Here is a 20,242-nt window from a genome sequence, read left to right as displayed (position 1 = left end):
GAAACCACTGCCAAAGGACAAATAGACTGAACTATAACAAACTGCACAGGCACAGTGTCGACAACCCTGAGAGTTAAAACTCCAGGGGGACCCCATAATATTGTTTGATATACCTCCAGATGGTCAACCAGATTCCCACAGTAAACATCAGAGAAAAATCTCCTCTGGCTCAGGCAGGGGGAGGGGAAAGGGAACCATTCTTGAAACACTCCAGAAAACGCCATTCTTAACAAGCTGCCCTCATGAGAAACTGTTTTACAAGAGCATAACTTTGCTTCAGTATTATCAGAACCTAACTCATCTGGAAAGGAAATACCTAACTGAAACCCACACTAGCCAAATAAGAGAGGAGAAAAATGTGCCAAAGACCTCAACAGATATCTCACCAAAAAAGGTACACAGATGGCAAATAAGCATGTGAAAAGATACATCACATCATATTTCATCAGGAAAATGCAAATTAAAACAACAATGAAATACTACTACATACCTAGGATGAATGGCCAAAATCCAGGACATAACAAGAGCAAATGCTGACACGGTTATAGAACAATAGGAACACTCATCTAGGTGAAATTTCAAAATAGTACAGACATTGTGGGAAACAGTGTGACAGTTTTTCAGGAAACAAGACATACTCTTACCATGTGATACCACAATCACCCTCTGGTATTTGCCTAAAGAAGTTGAAAACTTATGTCCATACAAAAACCTGTACATGGAAATTTATAGCAGTTTTATTCACACTTGTTAAAATTTTAAGGCAATCAAGATGTGCTTAAGTAAGCAAAAAGATAAGACAACTGTGACACATACAGACAATGGGATATTATTCAGCCCTAAAAAAGAAATGATCTATCAAGCTATTAAAAGACATGAAGGAAACAAGTGCTCAATACTAAGTGAACCAAGCCAATCTGAAAAGTCTTCATGTTGTATGATTCCAACTATATGATATTCTGGAAAGGGCAAAACTCTGAAGACAGCAAAACAATCAGCGTCTGCCAGGAATTGCACAGAAGGAGGAATAAATAGAAGGAGCACAGAGGATTTTTTAGGTCAGTGAAACTTTTTCTGTATGAAACTGTAACGGTGGGTACATGTCATCGTATATTCGTCCAAACCATAAAATGTACAACATCAAGAGTTATACCCTAAGGGCTGTTCTCATTGTGGCTCAGGGGGTTAAGGATCCAATGTTGTCTCTGTGAGGATGTGAGTTCAATCCCTGGCTTCGCTCAGTGGCTTAAAGACAGAGCATTGCCACAAGCTGCAGGGTAGGTTGGAAACGTGTCTCAGGTCTGGTGTTGCTGTGGCTGTCGTGTAGGCCAGAAGCTGCAGCTCCAATTCAACCCTTGGCCCGGTAGCTTCCATAAGCTGCAGGTACAGCCATAAAAAGAAAAAAAAAAAAAAGTGTACCCTAATGTAAACTGTAATCTTGGTTGATAATATATCAATGTAATTTCATCATTTATAGCAAATGTATTAACTCTGGTGGTGGATATTGATAACAGGGAAGCTTATCAATCCACATAGGATATAAGACACCGCTGTACTTTCAGCAAGTTGGCTATGAATCTAAAGCTACTCTAAAAAATAAGGTCTATAAATTTAATATAAAAAGACATTAAAACAATTTGGGTACACACCAATAGCTCATCTAGCACCAAACTAATAGAACTTGGGTAAAATAATCAAATAAGAAAATGAAAGCCAATGCCTAATAATTGGAAAGGTAGAAATAAAATTGTCATTACTAGCAGAAGACAAAATTGTCTATATCAGAAATCCAAAAGAAACTATAAACAAATTATTCAAAAAGCACTATAGCAAAGTGTCAGGATATAAGATACTTAAGAAATAATCAATTCCAGTTCTGTAAATCAGAAACAAACTGATCATAATTTTTAAAAGATATCATGTACAATAGCAACAAAACATATACATCCATTAGAAGAAATAAACAAAAGTGTTTAAATCATTTATAGAGACGATTAAAAATTTACTGAAAGGTCTTAGTGAAAACTTAAATGAAGAAAATATTATGTTAACACATAAAAAAACCTTAACATCATAAAGAGGTCAATTTCTCCAACTATATCTAATGATTCTACATAATTCAAATAAAAATTCCAAAAGAATTTTTTAAAAGAATTTGACATCAAAATCTTGCTGAAAGAGCAAAGGGTCAGGAATAACCAAAAAGCTCTCCCACAAGATTAACACGGAGGATCTCTCCTCCAAGATATCAAGAATTACTATAAATTTCAAATATTTAGGATAGCATGATAGTAGAATAGTGACAAAGAGATCAATGAGATCAAATAAGAGCAAATATATAGCTATATGCCTATATATAGAACTTTAATGCACTATTATAGAACATTGTGAATAGCAATAAAAATTTCTTAGAAGACATTCAAACAACTGTTTACTCATAAAAGCAGGAAAAAATGAAACTATTTTATACTACACACAAAAAAACTTTCAATGGGAACAAAGATTTCAATATGAAAAGCAAAACTTTAATAATTTGGGAGTTCCCATCGTGGCTCAGTGGTAAGGAACCTGACCAATATCCATGAGGACATGAGTTTGATCCCTTACCTTTCTCAGTGAGTTAAGGATCCGTCACTGCCCCGAACTCGGCTTCTGCGTTGCCGTGGCTATGGCATAGGCTGGCAGCTGTAGCTCTGATTCGACCCCTGGCCCGGGAACTTCCACATGCAACAGGTGTGGCCCAAAAAAGAAAAAAACATTAGATAAAAATATAGGAAAATAGATTTATGACTTCAGTTCTTTGTAGGGAGTCAAAGAAGCATTGTTCAAAAGATAGTATCAGGGAGTTCCCGTCGTGGCGCAGTGGTTAACGAATCCGACTAGGAACCATGAGGTTGCGGGTTCGGTCCCTGCCCTTGCTCAGTGGGTTAACGATCCGGCGTTGCCGTGAGCTGTGGTGTAGGTTGCAGACGCGGCTCGGATCCCGCGTTGCTGTGGCTCTGGCGTAGGCCGGTGGCTACAGCTCCGATTCAACCCCTAGCCTGGGAACCTCCATATGCCGCGGGAGCGGCCCAAGAAATAGCAACAATAACAACAACAACAACAACAAAAAAAAAAAAGACAAAAGACAAAAAAAAAAAAAAAAAAAAAAAAAAAAAAAAAAAAAAGATAGTATCAGGAATACAATTTGGAACATGAGTAAATTACAATTTAAGGGAGTTCTCCTATGGCACAGGGGTTTAAGGACCTGGTAGTGTTACTGCAGTGGATTGGGTTGTGCTGTGGCTTGGGTTTGATCCCTGGCCAGGAACTTTTACATGGTGTGGATGCAGCTTGAAAAAAAAAAAAAAAGTATAATTAAAATTCTACTAAGGATCTAGATATAGCTATAATTAAAAAGAAATGCAAAAGACAGAACAACACTTTTTAACTCCCTGAGTGAGGAAGCAATGCTATGGGACAAATGACTCAGTTTCTCAAACAAATAAAATGCATAGTTGAAAAAGAGAGGAGAGATTTATAGTTAAAAATAGTATTTGGGGAGTTCCCATCATGGCTCAGTGGTTAACGAATCCGACTAGGAACCATGAGGTTGCGGGTTCGATCCCTGCCCTTGCTCAGTGGGTTAAGGATCCGGCGTTGCTGTGAGCTGTAGTGTAGGTTGCAGATGCAGCTCAGATCCCGAGTTGCTGTGGCTCTGGTGTAGGCCAGCGGCTACAGCTCCGATTTGACCCCTAGTCTGGGAACCTCCATATGCCGCAGGAGCGGCCCAAGAAATGGCAAAAAAGACCAAAAAAAAAATAATAATAATACTTGGGACTAATAAAATAATATAGGAACTAATTAGACCTTACTGGATCTTGACTCAAATAAAGCATTACCAAAAAATATCAAATAGAAGAAATTTGAGAACTCATTGATTACTTAATATATTAATTTCTTTCAAATTATTTTTACACATGATAATTGTACTGTGATTTTTTTTATGAGACCTTAGCTTTTTAAGATAAACATTAACATATTTACAAATGAAATAATGAACTAGTGAGAATTTGCTTAAAATTGACTCTGGAATGAGAAGTAGATGGGAACACAGAATCTACAGATTGAGCATGAATTATATCCAATGAAACTAAGGGATGAAACACGGGGCTTCTTTATATTGCTCTCTCTACGTGTAGATATTGTTTGAATTTTCCATTGTAACATGTTTAAAATAAATAAATAAAAATAAAATGCATTTCTGGATATACTATCCATATCATTTTTCCCTCACCACATCCTTGTGAAGAAAACAGAGTACTATTTACTATCTTTTTTGTTTCAGCTTTTTAGAAAAAATCAAAGCAAAACAAACTGAGATTCAGAGAATTTAAGAGATCTGTAAGTTGAGTTTACAATGAGGCAGAACAGGGATCACAATCTAGAAGCTGTAGTATGTTACCCAGAGTCTTTCTGTCACCTCTGAATCCATAGCATTTTATGCTCCCATGAGGTGATGTTCCAGATGATCATTTATAAATGAGATGAACACTCCTGGAATGACACGCTAATCCATGCATTCTTAGACAGGTAAATGGGAATGTGCTGCAACCTTGTAAACAAATTCTAAAAATGAACTAATCCTTGGAGTTTTGTTTCTTTGGTTTTTTTTTTGTTTTTTTTTTTAAAATCACCTTTCTCCCAGGAGAAACACTTGTCAAAATTAAGTGAACTTTATTGTTGTTCCATTTAAAACTTCTCTCAATAAATGAATAAAAGCTACTGTTTCTAAAAGTAAAGTAACATTTAAATTAATGTAGCAGTTTAGGCACCATCTTCAGGTGCCAAGAGAACAGACAAAAAGGTAAACATTGGATTTTATGTGATTTCAACCACAGTTATAAAAAGGCTCATGTCCTTGGGGAGAAGAAAGGAGGAGAAAAAGAGATCAGGGTACAGCACCAAATTTAACAGGGATAGTGGAGTGGGGAAGTAAAAATTAAGTGCTCAGTTTTAAATGGCTCAATATGACTTGTTTTACAAAATGTTTATTTGGTGTGAAAATTCATTTGTTTATTTATTTTTGGCAGAAATAAATATCCTTTTGTTTACAAAAGCATGCATATGCAAGACTTAAAATTTTATGCTAATTAGGTATTAAAAGGCAGATAGCTAAAGAAATGTTAAAGAAATCTAAACATAATATTAAAAAATTTAAAAATAGTAAATAACAAAAATAAAAAATAATGGTAAATTCCATAGACTATTTGAGCATTTTTGTTATATTTTCTTTTACATTAGTTACTTCCTGAAAGCTTGTTGTCATTTTTGGTTTATCGTGATCTTTCTGCATAGTTTGTAAATACTCCATTTTGTGGTTAAAACTAATAATCGTCCTTGTCAGCAACTCAAGCCTGGTTCCCTAAAGCATTTTTAAATTTCAAAGTTAACTGAGCTTCAAAACAAAGTCATGCACAGAATTCTAATTTGCTGTTGAAAATCTGCACCATGCCTGATGATGTCTCCCTGGAGACAAAGCATCAGGTAGTTTTGTCAATCAAATCAAAGTCATCGTGTTCCTTTCTAATTTATTACACTTATTTATATGTTTACTTATGTCTTCAAGGGAGATTTGATTATGAATTATTTACTGTTGTTATTCCCTTGTAATGCACCAATCACCACACTGAGACCAACTGAGGAACAATGTCTGTAAATTTCCAAATAAAGATTTCTAAGCAGTTTATGTGATAAACTAATGATACCAAGAAAGAAGGGAATTTGTTCTACATGAAATTCCCTCCTCATCTTTCTCTCAAAGTTTTAGCAATATTTCAAAATCCAGTTCTTTCTTCGCCTCCACTGTCTTAATGATTCCTGTTGATACAGAGTTTTCTTCTTTGATAATAAAATATCTTATCTCATAACTTTTGCCCATAGATTTTTATTTAAATTTTGAATAGGAATGTAAATTCCTAGAGGAAAGGATGATTAATATATTTTTCTCTAATAAACCTGTATATTGTTTCATTAAAAAGTTTTGCACAGTTAGTTCCAATCATGGCTCAGTGGAAACAATTCCAACTAGTGTCCATGAGGATGTGGGTTCAATCCTTGGCCTCACTCAGTGCGTTAAGGATCCTACATTGCAAGTGAGCTATGGTATAGGTCACAGATACTGCTTGATCCCACATTGCTGTGGCTGTGGCATAGACCAGCAGCTGTAATTCCAATTAGAACACTAGCCTGGGAACTTCCATATGCCATGAGTGCAGCCCTAAAAAGCAAAAAAACAAAAAAAAAAAAAAAAAACAGTTTTGCACAATTAGTGGCACCAAAATATTTGCTGGTGAATTGACTGAATGAATGGCCCTGTAGTAGATTTCAATATTGGTCCAAATTCTTGCACATTCCATATATTTATATCCTTTGCCATGTAATTTTCAAGTGCTCTTTCAAGTAATGGGGGGCATAATCTTCATTCTCTGGGTCTATTTATGTGACATGCATTAATCAATATAAATGTTAGCAGAGGTGTCATCAACAGAGGCTGGTATAGGCTTATGTATTGAGGTTTGTACTCTTACACTTCTACAAATCCCACAAAAAGGACATCCCCAGATTAGCCCATGAGACAGACCAGAAACAGCTGCAACATAATTGAGAGGCCACAATAATATCTGAGGCTGTACTAGATCAGTAAACAGTCAGCCAGTGCCCTAGATGTGTGAACAAGGCCAGGTAAGATCAGTAGAGAAAATAATGGGACAAACCCAGATGCATGAGCAATAAATACTGTTTTAACGCCACTGAGTTTTGGGGTTATTTACTATGCAGTACTATCACAGTAATAGTACTAATACAAAACCTAAAAAAATTATTTCTAAGAGAGTTTACAAAGAAGTATAACAGGGAAAGTTTTGTTGAAAGTTTACTAATGGTTTTCTTTAATTAAAGTACAAAGAGAATATTTGAGTTAAGAATCTATTTATTCATGTATTCATTAAAAAAAATCTTTCATCAAGCTGCTACACTGTGACAGAAACTGCAATTGGCACTAGAGAAATAAGAATAATGAGATGCAGTTTCCACTCTTAAGTAAACCAGTAAACTAACAATAGGATTACAGCATGATATTTTGATTGTTAAACACTTTTGCAGGTTTCTGCAGAGCCAGACAGGGGCAAAAATCCCAGGTCACAGAACTAGCTAAGTTTTCCTGGAAGAAGTATTTGCTGAAATGTCATAAGGACTGTTGTGGTAATCAAGGAAAGGTGAAAAAGGTTCTGCCTAAACAAAAACCCAGATTCCCAACTGAGCACATTTTAAAGGAGAGAAAATCATTAGGTATTTGGGAACACCAGTTATATATAGATGAGGTGGGAAACTTAGGTAGAGACTAGAAAAGTAGGGCCTTAAAAGAAATGATAAAGACTTTGGAAGGTTATGAGAATTTGTTGTAACTTTTAAAGATTGACATGATAAGGTTTATATTTTATAAAGATTAAGCAGGGAGAAAGTATGAGGAAGGACTGGAGTAGATGAAAGAGTCAAGGTGAGTAATGATGAATCCCTAAACTGAGACAGAACAGTGGACCAGTTAGTAAAAGATATCAAATGAGTAGAATCAACTGGTCATGGTGAACAACAGAAAGTAGACTATAAACTGGAAAGGAAAAAAAGTCCAAGATTTCTAGATTAGAAGAAATAGGTAATGGGGTGAGGGGCACATAAAAAGAGTAGTTTGGAAAGGGGAAGAATGAGTTGAGTTTGAATACCATGTTGAGATCCAAGTATCTCCCCCATTCTGGAGAAGATTACCTAGTAAATAGAGGACTAGGTATAAGAGCTTCAAGTATATATGGCAAACAGAAATATGGGCATTATTAGCATATTTAATGAAGCATGGGCAAAATTAGCATGTACAGTTACACAGAAAACAATGAGGACAAATTCCTAGGAAACACCAACATTAAAATGTAGATCATAAGATGCATTTAGATTTGGAAGTTGGTTAAGCGGACTCATCAGAAGGATAAGGGATAAGGAATATCGATAGCACTACGAGAGGTACTCAAGTGGTCTGAGTTAAATAAGGAAAATACACTTAGAATGATGTATTATTTTAAATATATAGGCTATGGAGCTCCTGTCATGGCTCAGTGGAAATGAATCTGACTAGCATCCATGAGGACACAGCTTTGATCCCCGGCCTCGCTTAGTGGGTAAAGGATCTAGCGTTGCCATGTGCTGTGGTGTAGGTCACAGACATGGCTCAGACCTGGCATACCTGTGGTGTAGGGTGCAGGCTGGCAGCCACAGCTCCAATTCCATCCCTAGCCTGGGGAACTCCATATGCCACAGGTGCACCCCTAAAAAGATAAAAAATAAATAAGTAGTGTGTTTAAAATATCAGTATATCGGAGTTCCCGTCGTGGTGCAGTGGTTAACGAATCCGACTAGGAACCATGAGGTTGCGGGTTCGATCCCTGCCCTTGCTCAGTGGGTTGACGATCCGGCGTTGCCGTGAGTTGTGGTGTAGGTTTCAGACACGGCTCGGATCCCGTGTTGCTGTGGCTCTGGCGTAGGCCGGTGGCTACAGCTCCGATTGGACCCCTAGCCTGGGAAACTCCATATGCCGTGGGAGCGGCCCAAGAAATAGCAAAAAAAGACAAAAAAAAATAAAAATAAAAATAAAATATCAGTATATCAACTTTATTCATTTGATGGTTTTCCAAATTTCATGTACAGTCATAAAAGTTAAAGCTAATAAACATATATACACTATATGTCAAAACACATACTGCAGAGTTGAAAGTTAAGCAATCAAGTTAAATGAGGTGCAATTGGATCTAATATGGGCATTTTTAATTCATAGCTCTTTTTCCCCAAGTGTATGACCCCCAGGAGTGAGCCCAAGAAGGTCCTCATTGTGCTTTTTATTCCCTTTGCTCAGCCTCTAGATAGTTGTTGGGCTTAAGGAACATCCTTTTAGGTCCATAGGATTCTACTCAAGTAACTACAGAATATCATGTTTTGCCTCTGAAACCAACTTTAGGTGCACCTAACTATGGCAAAAGGAAAACTCCAGAATAGAACCTCATGATGTTTAAACTTTTACAATAATACTTATTATTAGTGATATGGTTACTATGCTTTCTGAATCTTGAGGCAACTCTTTTAACGTACTTTTTTTATGGAAAAAAAAAATTGAAGGAAGGGATACCCTCAAGAGAGGTAGTGTGAGTTGAAGAATCATAAGATCATCACAAGTCCAGAAAATAAGTGTAGTGAAATAGGTGAGAGAATTGGAAGTATGAGACGTGAATACTGGAATTAAGAACTTTAGAGTTTTTGTTATTCTAGCTGAATCCAAAGGTATAGTCATTGTAAAGGTTGACTGGAGCCTCTAGTACTGAGAGTTAAGAGGTTATTAGCTAGAGTTCAAAAGTGTTATATGCATGGACAAGGAGTTTAGGAGATCATTGTGGAGGAAAAGAGGGTGAATCGTTGCCAGAGTTTTTTTCATGAATCTGTGCACTTATAAAGGCTGCTTCTTCTACCTGGAATATCTTTACAACCACCCATTTGCCTGTCAAACTCCTATGCCTTTTCAAGTACCAGTTCAAATCTCAGGCACTCTATGAATCATTGCCTATGAATCATGTCAAATTAATTCCTCTAAGCTCCCTGATCTTATAGCATTTTAGTCTCACCTTGATTATATTATTTAACAGATTGAAGTGGATCTATATTTTTACACATACATCTCTTCGTTAGACTGTGAACTTCTCAATGGTAGCCACCAATTGCATTCTCTATTGTAATCTCCAAGCATACATAATGCCAGCCATGTAGCCAGTTAACAATATTAATTTAAATAAGCAACAGTCACCAAAGGAACACACAGGAAGGGATAATTAATTTTTACTAAGAGATCAGGGAGTGTGTCACATAAAAGGCAGCAGTCAAACCAGACCATTAAGATGTATAAGTTTTCACTAATCACAGAACTGGAAGGAGTACAATCTAGGCTGAGCCAACAACAGAAGCAAAGCACAGCATGTGAAGAGGCAGAATGGTATGGATTTATCATTCAGTAGTGTTTTCATTTAACAGATATTTATTGATCACTTCTCTATTCCAAGCATTGTACTAAGCACAAGGAATAAAAATAAAATAATAATACATCGTTGTTACCCTCAAGGATCCATAGGTTTAACAAAAAAAAAAAAAAAAAAAAAGAACATGAAAAGAGAAAAGTCATTATTCAATGTGGAATTGTTTTTGCAGAAACATGAACTAAGCAATGGGGTTAGGACAGAGAATAAGCAGGGACATTAACCATGCCTGAAGGCTTAGACTAAGACATTCATGGTGATGTGACATTTCATTGACTGTTTCAATGGAGAAGAATGAAGAAATGGATCTTCTAGAAAAATAAGGAACATGTGCAAAAACTTTTTGAGAACAGCATTACAGAGGGTCTTATGTTCCAAGGTAAAGACACAAAACTTGTTTTGTAGACAATAGCAGGCCAAAACAAGTTTTTAAACTGAAAAGATATGACAAAATTATTTTAAGAGGAGATAATGCCAATGAGTCTATGAAAGATGCATGAGAATAGAAAACCACTGGAGACAGACATCAGATACAAGATGTGCAACAGTTCAAGCAACTGACGAAGAGAAAATAGAAATGCATGGAAGAAAAATATCTGAGAGACCTGAACATGAAAACAAAGAATGGATCCTGAGATATGATGTCATAAGTTCTTAATTTATTTAATAAATAATTATTTTGAAGAGAAATAAAATGGTTTGACTTAATGTGCATTTTAGGAAGCTGTTCCTTGTGGCAATGAAAATAATGAATTAGAAAGATAAGAGCCCAGAGGCTATGAGATTTGTTAGGGAGCTGATTATGAAATCCTAAGGAAGAGATGGTGAGGGCTCAAACTAGAAGTATGAAAGAGAAAATCGAAAGAAGTCAAAAGAGGAGCCTAGAATTGATATATGAAACCTAGTAGAGATGGTTCTTTCATTTATTTATTTATTCATTTGAAAAACAGTTTTTCAATTATGCACAAAGTACTCTGCTTTGAATTGAGAATTGAAGAATGAATAAAGAGTGCTGCCCAAAGCATATGGCTTAGAGTAAAAAGAAGCAATTTAAGCAATTAATTATAAGAGAGGTGATAATCACTCTTTTATGAAAGTAGTGGAGATAAAATGGCAGAGTAGGATTTGAGCTCAACTCCTCTAACAAAAACAACAAAACCACAACTACCTTCTAAACAACCATCAACAAAAAAGATTGGAACCTACCAAAACAACTTTATATACCCTAAGACAAAGAAGAAGCCACCCTGAGACAAAAGGAGGGATGCTTTCACAATATAGTCAAATTCCATACCTGCCAAGTGGGCAACCTACAAACTGTAAAATAATTATATCACAGAGTCTCTCCCACAAGAGTGAGAGTTCTGAGCCCCATATCATTCTCCTCAGCCTGGCAGTCTGGAAAAGATAGGAGTAGCCCCCCCCCGGCCGAGCATTTGGCTTTGAAGGCCAGTGGGGCTAGAGTGCAGGAGGTCCACAGGACTAGGGGAAACAGACTCCACTGTTGGAAGGCACATACAAGTGTGCACTGGGATCCAAGGCAATGCAGTGACTCCATAGGAGCCTGGGCCAGACCTACCTGTGGACCTTGGAGGGTCTTCTAGGGTGGCTGGGGTTGGCTGTGGGGGCAAATACACTGGTGGCAGAGGCCCCAGAGAATACTCATTAGCAGGAACTCTTCATGAAATCACCATTTTGGCAATGAGACCTGGCCTCACCCAGCAGCCTACAGGCTCCAGTGCTGGGATTCTTCAGACCAAACAACAACTACAGTGGGAACACAGCCCAGAGCCCCAACTAAACATACCCCTTGATACAGCCCTGTCCAACAGAGGGACAAGACCAAGGTACACCAATGAGAAGGCAGGCACAAGGTCATCTTAGGAAGCCTGCACAAGCTCCTGGACCAACCTTACCAGGGGGGCAGACACCAGAAGCAAGAGGAACTATAATCCTTCAGCCTAGGGAATGCAGACCACAAACACAGAAAGTTAGACAAAATGAACATCAGAGAAATATGTTTCAGTTGGAGGAACAAGATAAAACCCTAAAAGAACTTAGTAAAATGGAGATAGGCCATCTGTCTGAAAAAAAAAAAATAATTCAAAGTAATGATATCAAAGATGATCCAAGATACTGAAAAAATAATGGAGAAACAGACAAAGAAGATACAAGAAACATTTAGCAAAGAGCTGGAAGACACAAAGATGAACAATACAATAATTCAAGTGAAAAATACACTAGAAGGTACCAATAGCAGAGTAAATGAGGCAGAAGAATGAATAAGTTAAGAATGAAGACAGAAGAATCTTCTGCTGGAAGACAGAGTGATGGAAATGCTTGCCATGGAACAGAATAAAGAAAAAAGAATGAAAAGAAATGAAAACAGTCTATAAGACCTCTGGGACAATATTAAATGCACAAACATTTGCATTCTAAGGGTCCCAGAAAGAGAAGAGAGAAAGGGCCTGAGAAAATATTTGAAGAGGTAATAGCTGAAAACTTCCCTAACATGGGAAGGGCAATGCTCAAGTCTAGGAAGTGCAGAGAGTCCCATACAGAATAAAGCTAAGAAGGAACACATTGAGAGACATACTAATAAAAATGATAAAAATTAAAGATGCAGAGGGGAAAATACTAAAAGCAACAAAGGAAAAGCAACAAATTGCACACATGGGACTCTCCATAAGGTTATCAGCTGGTTTTTCACAGAAATTTTACAGGCCAGAAGAGAGTGGCACATTACATTTAAAGTAATGAAAAGGAAAAACCTGCAACCAAAAGTACTCTACACTGCAAGACTCTTGTTCAGATACAACAGAGACATAGAAAGCTTTATAGACAAACAAAGGTTAAGTGAAGACAGCACCACCAAACCAGCTTTACAACAAATGCTAAAATAATTTCTCCAGAGAGAAAAGAAAAGGCTAAATTAGAAACAAGAAAACTACAAATGGGAAAGCTCACCTATAAAGGCAAATTTACAGTAAATGTAGGAAACCATACACCCACAAATATGAAACCAGAACCAGCAATTATGAAAAGAGGACTATACAAATGTAGAATATTGGAAATGATATAAAATTAAGAAACCAGTACATTTAAAAAATTGTATATATAGAAACCTTATGGTAGCCACAAACCAAAAATCTACAATAAATACACAAAAAAGAAAAAGCAATCCAAACACAACACTAAAGATAGTCATCAAAAAAGAGAAGAGGGAGTGCCCATTGTAGGTCAGAGGATCAAGAACCCATGCACTAGTGTCCATGAGGATGCAGGTTTGATCCTTGACCTCACTCATTGGGTTAAGGATCCAGCATTGCTCTAAGCTGCAGCATAGGTTGCAGATGTGACTCAGATTTGGTGTTGCCATGGCTGTGGCACAGGCCAGCAGCTGCAGGTTCAATTCAACCCCTAGCTGGGAACTTCCATATGCCAAACATGTGGCCACAAAAAGAAAAATAGAGAGAGGGAGGGAGGGAGAAGAGGGAAAAAAGAGGAAGCGAACCAAAAAGACCTACAAAAACAAATCCCAACAATGAGAAAATGGCAATCAAAACATACATATTAATAATTACCTTAAATGTAAATGGATTAAATGCTCCAACCAAAACGGTCTAAATGGATACTAAAACAAGACCCATGTATATGCTCTCTTCAAGAGACCCACTTCAGATCTAGGAACACATACCAACATGGAATGTTATCTCATGCAAACTGAATCAAAAGGAGGCTGGAGTCCCAATATTCATATCAGACAAAATAGACTTTAAAATAAAGGTCACAAGAAATAAAAAAAGGATACTACATAATAATCAAAGTGTCAATTCTAAAAGAAGATATAACAATTGTAAATATATATGCACCCAACATTGGAGCACCACAACATATAAGGGAAATGCAGACAGTCATAAAAGGAGAAACTGACAGTAACACAATAACTGTGGGGGACTTTAACATCCCACTTATATCAGTGGACGAATCTTCCAGGCAGAAAGTCAATAAGAAAACACAGGCCTTAAATGACTCATTAAGATGGACTTAATTGATATTTATAGAACATTCCATCCAAAGGCAGGATAATACACTTCTTCTCAAGAGCACATGGAATAGTCTCCAGAATAGCTCACATACTGGGCCACAAAGCAAACCTTGGTAAATTTAAGAAAATTGAAATCACATCAAATATCTTTTCTGACCACAATGCTATGAGATTAGGAAACAACTACAGCAGGATAATATATTAAAAAAAATAAAAAAAACACAAACAAGTGGAGTCTAAACAACCTGTTACTAAACAACCTGTGGATCACTGAAGAAATCAAAGAGGGAAATCAAAGAATATCTAGAGACAAAAGACAATGAAAACACAAATATCCAAAACCTATGGGACACAGCAAAAGCTGTTCTAAGAGGGAAGTTTATAGCAATACAATCTTATCTCAGGAAATAAGAAAAATCTCAAACAACCTAAACTTACATCTAAAGCAACTAGAGAAAGAAGAACAAACAAAACCAAAGTCAGTAACAAAAAAAGAAATCATAAATAACAGAGCAGAAATGAGACAGAAAGAAAACAATAGAAAAGATCAATGAAACTAAAATCTGATTATTTGAAAAGATCAACAAAATTGATAAACCTTATTCAGAGACCTATCATGGCAAAAAGGAGAGAGGGCTCCAAAAAATAAAATTAAAATAAAAAAGGAAAAGTTACAGCTGACACCATTTAAATACAACAGATCATAAAAGACTATGACAATCCACTACATGCCAATGAAATGATCAACCTAGAAGAAATGGACAAATTCTTGCAAAGATACAATCTTCCAAGACTGAACCAGGAAGAAATAGAAAATATGAATAGACCAATCACAAGTACTGAAATTGAAACTATGATTTAAAAACTTCCAACAAATAGCAGTCCAGGATCAGATAGCTTCACAGGCCAATTCTATCAAATATTTAGAGAAATTCCTAAAAATTTCAGAGAAGCTATACCCCAAAACTCATTCTATGAGGCCACTATTACCCTGACACAAAAGTTATACAAAAATACCACATAATAAAAGAAAATTACAGGCCCATGACACCAATGAACACAACTGCAAAAATCCCCAACAAAATATTAGCAAACTAAAACCAATGGTACATTAAAGCATCATATATTATCATTAGGAGGGTCTACCCAGGGATGTGAGGATTTTTCAATATGCACCAATCATTGCGATATACCACATTAACAAACTGAAGAATAAAAACCATATTATCATCTCAATAGATGCAGGAAAAGCTTTTGACAAATTTCAATACCCATGTATAATAAAAACTCTCCTGAAAGTGGGCATAGTGGGAAACTACCTCAGCATAATAAAGCCCACATACAATAAACACACAGCTAACATCATATTCAATGATAAAAAGATGAAAACATTTCCTCTAAGATCAGGAATAAGACAAAGATGTCTGCTCTTGCCACTTTTATTCAACACAGTTTTAGAAGGCCTAGCCATGGCAATTAGAGAAGAAAAAGAAATAAAAGAAATCCCAGGAGTTCCCACTGTGGCTCAGCAGTAATGAACCTGACTAGTATCCATGAGGACACAGGTTCAATCCCTGGCCTTTCCAAGTGGGTTAAGGATCCAGCAATGCCATGAATTGTTCTGTAGGTTACAGACACAGCTCAGATCCTGTGTTGCTGTTGCTGTGGCTGTGGTGTAGGCTGATGGCCCAGCTCTGATTTGACCCCTAGCCTGGGTACTTGAATATGCCATGGCTGTGGACCTAAAAAGACAAAATAAAACAAATCCAAATTGGAAAAGAAGTAAAACTGTCACTGTTTTCAGATAACATACTGTACACAGAAAATCCTAAACATGCTACCAGATAACTAGTAAATCTCATCAACGAATTAGGTAAAGTTGTGGGATACAAAATTAATATACAAAAATCTCTTGCACTCCTATATACTAACAGTGAAAGATCAGAAAAAGTAATTAAGGAAACAATCCCATTTACCATTGCATCAAAGAAAGTAAAATACATAGTAATAAACCTACTTAAAGAGGTAAAAGAACTATACTCTGAAAACTACAAGATGCTGATGAAAGAAATCAAAGATGAAAGAAATAAATGGAAAGATATACCATGTTCTTGGAATAGAAGAATCAGTATTGTCAAAATGACTATACTACCCAAGGCAATATACAGATTCAATGCAATTCCTATCAATTTACCAATGGCATTTTCTCAGAACTAGAAGAAAAATGTTTAAAATTTGTACAGATGGAGTTCCCATTGTGGTTCAGTGGTTAACAAATCCATCTAGGAACCATGAGGTTGCGGGCTTGATCCCTGGCCTTGCTCAGTGGGTTAAGGATCCAGTGTTGCTGTGAGCTGTGGTGTAGATTGCAGATGCAGCTCGGATCCCAAGTTGCTGTGGCTCTGGTGTAGGCCAATGACTACAGCTTCAATTTGACCCCTAGCCTTGGAACCTCCATATGCTGCAGGAGCGGCCCAAGAAATGGTAAAAAGACAAAAAGTAAATAAATAAATAATTAAAATAAAATAAAATTTGTACAGAAACACAAGAGACCCTGGATAGCCAAAGCAATACTGAAAAAGAAAAACAATATTGAGGGGGAGGAATCAGGGTCCCTGACTTCAGACTACACTACAAAAATAAAGTCATCAAAACAGTATGGTACTGGCACAAAAAACAGACATAAACATCAGTGGAATGGGATAGCCCAGAAATAAACACATGTATGTATGGTCAACTAATCTATGACAAAGGAGGCAAGGATATACAATGAAGAAAAGACAGTCTCTTCAGAAGTAAGTGCATCTGGAAAACTGTTCAGCTACATGTCAAAGAATGAAATTCAAACACTCTCTAACACAATGCACAAAAATAAACTCAAAATGGATTAAAGACCTAAATGTAAGACCAGATACCATAAAACTCTTAGAGGAAAGCATAGGCAGAACACTCTTTGACATAAACTGCAACAATATCTTTTTTTGATCCATCTTCTAGAGTAATGAAAATTAAAAATAAAAATAAACGGGACCTAAGTAAACTTAAAAGCTTCTGCTCAACAAAAGAAATAATAAACAAAATGAAAAGACAACATGCAGAATGTGAAAAAAATCTTTGAAAACAAAGTGACTGACAATGGATTAATCTCCAAAATATACAAATAGCTCATGTAGCTCAATACAAAAAAAAAAAAAAAAAAAAAAAAAACCTAAAAAAACAGCAGAAAATCTAAATAGACATTTCTCCAAAGACAAACAGATGGCCAAAAAGCACATGAAAAATTGCTCAACATCACTATTAGAGAAATGCAATTCAAAACTACAATGAGGTTATTTCCTCACATGAGTCAGAATGGTTATATCAAAAAGTCTACAAACAAAAAATGCTAGAGGAAGAAAAGGACACCTTTCTACACTGTTGGTAGGAATGTAAATTCGTATAACCACTATGGAGAACAGTATGGAGGTTCCTTATAAAACTAAAAACATCATACGATCATACAATCCAGCAACCCCACTACTGGGCATCTGTCTGGAGAAAAACAAAATTTGAAAATATACATGCAACCTAACATTCATTGTAGCACTCTTTGCAATAGCCAAGACACAGAAGCGACCTAAATGTCCATCAACAGAGGAATGGATAAAGAAGATGTGGTACATACATACAATGGAATATTATTCATCCATAGAAGAGAATGAAATAGTGCTATTTGCAGCAACATGGATGGAAATAAAGATTATCATACTAAGTGAAGTAAATCAGACAGAGTTAGACAAATATATGATTTCACTTACATGTGGAATCTAACAAAAATGCTACAAAATAACTTATTTATAAAATAGAAACAAACTCAGATTTCAAAACCAATCTTATGGTTATAGTTACCATAGGTGAGAAACCATTGGGAGGAGGGAAGAATAGGGAGGGTGGGAATAATTATATACACACTACTTTATAAAATGGTTGATTAACCAGAACCTACTGTACAGCACAGGAAAATCTACTCAATAGTGCCTAACAACCTATATGGGAAAAAGAATGGATATATGTATAACTAATTCACTTTGCTGTACACCTGAAACTAACACAGCATTGCAAATCAACTATACTCCAATATAAAATTAAAATAAAATTTAAAAAATGGGGTTTGGGATGGAAATGATATATAATTAGGATGTGATGATTGTTGCACAACTAAAAATGTAATAAAATTCATTGAAAAAAATCCATTAAAAAAAAAGGACTCTATGGAAATACATACATAGCCAAAGAACTCTGCATGGTCTAGAGGGTTCAGAGATAGCTATGTTTAGGTTGAAATCAGAATGAATATGCATTAGCCAGAGCAAACCTTCTAGGGAAAGAATTTTGGATAGGAAGAATGGCATATGGGTGGGGGCCTTATTCTAGTGAATGAATAACTTTAAAATTAAACAAAATGTGGGGAATTGAACACAAATGGAATCAACCCATTCAAGAAGTTTGGCTAAGAAATAGATGGGTTTCATTAGAAGATTAATATGGAATCAAAATAGGATCATGTTTTCTACTTTTTTATTATTATAATTTATATACGAGTACACAAAATTTTAAGTATAAAATCAACTAAATAGCTTTGAAAAAACTGTACACCCGTGTAACTATCAACGCATCCAAGGAATGGAACTTTTTCATCACCCCAGAAACTTACTTCATGCCTCTTTCATGTCAGTCCTCCAAGGAAACCACACTCTTCTAATTTCTATCACTATAGCTTAATTTTGCTTATTCCAGAGCTGAATATGCATGGCAGCATATAGTAGGATCTTTTTTTTCTCTGGCTTCTTTCCTGCAACATAACATCCTTGAGATTATCCATTTGCAGTACTTATCACTAGTCTGTTCCTTTGTATTTTCAAGTAGTATTTTATTGTATGAATATATAAAAAATATATTTATCATCTGTTGATAAATAATTGACTCACAGTTTTTGAACAAGTATTCGTATGGACATATCTTTTCATTTTTCTATGACTGTTGGGTCATAGGTAAGGTGTATTTGATTTTATAAGGAAATACCAAAATGCCTTTCAAAATAGTTGTTATCACTTTAGTTTTCCACCAGTAGAAAATTCACATCTTTTCTAGCATTAATACATTCAGTCTCTTTAAATTTAAGTAATTCTAGAGTGAGATTTGTTTGAGGTTTTTGCAATTCTCTGATGACTAACAAATTTAAGAACTTTTCATGGGCTTACTTTTTATATATTTTTATGAAGTGTCTTTTCAAGAGTTGTGTTTTAAGAAAGAAAAGATGAGAATATTTATATACATAAAGCTATGAATAAGTTGTAAGAGAAAAGATGAGTTATGGAGAATAAGTTCTTGGTGAGAAACATATAATGTGTCTAAAGTGTATAAGCTACATTGCAAATAAATGACATATTTGCTTTCTAGATTTTGTTGGTTGGGGGCTCAGAAAAATTTGGCCTTTACTAGTGATAGCATAGCTTTAAGAATATCCAGAAAATCTTGGTTAATAGCTTATAATTATTCAAAATCAAATTTTCTACTATAGATTAATCTTTCCTGATTTTGTAATTGCGGGTAATTTTGTATCTGTCCCCCTAGCATATTATCCTGCATTTTAAAGAGGCCATTGTGGTTCCATGAACTCAAAGTGGTACATACAGCATGTAAAAACATGGTATGAATAATATTAGCTTTATCATCCAAGTAAATCAAGTGACTCTTGTGAATATTAAAGAGATTGTTTTTAAATAATAGTTAGAAGTTATAGTTGATGTTTAGTAAGACTACATAAAATATTTCCCAAAAGCTAGCAAAAGGATTACCTCTACTGCAATGATAAGAGAATAAAAAATATTGCTTTTTATTTGCAGGTTTTTGGATGCAAATCGTTACATTTGGAATAGATGGGCAACGGGGCCCTACTGTACAGCACAGGGAACTGCCTGTGATTGGGTCAATTTGCTATTCAACAGAAAAAAAAGAGATACTGGTTTTTGAGTTTAATGATAATCTAACACCTGAATTTTCCATTTTCCAATCAACTAGTTTCTTAAAAAAAACTTCAGATGAGTAAATA

General features: G+C 35.7%; 1 long non-coding RNA gene across 15 annotated transcripts in view; it reads right to left on the bottom strand.

Moving 5' to 3' along the window:
* Nucleotides 1-20,242, bottom strand: part of LOC106507717 (uncharacterized) — a 171,135-nt gene that overhangs the window by 98,488 nt on the left and 52,405 nt on the right. The window contains exon 2 of one of the 15 annotated variants that reach the window (XR_014810740.1): nt 18,845-18,982. The exons of the other annotated variants lie outside the window; for them this stretch is intronic. This is a non-coding gene — a long non-coding RNA (uncharacterized LOC106507717). The remainder of the gene's footprint in view (nt 1-18,844; nt 18,983-20,242) is intronic. 15 annotated transcript variants of the gene reach the window in all.

The sequence above is a fragment of the Sus scrofa genome, chromosome 7 (assembly GCF_054392235.1).
Source record: "Sus scrofa isolate SSC_HxYL_T2T_F1_AM1 chromosome 7, Sscrofa_HxYL_maternal_Yorkshire_Landrace_v2.0, whole genome shotgun sequence".
NCBI lineage: Eukaryota > Metazoa > Chordata > Mammalia > Artiodactyla > Suidae > Sus > Sus scrofa.
The sequence above is the reverse complement of the archived record's forward strand: the minus strand, read 5'-3'. Positions and strand labels throughout refer to the sequence as shown.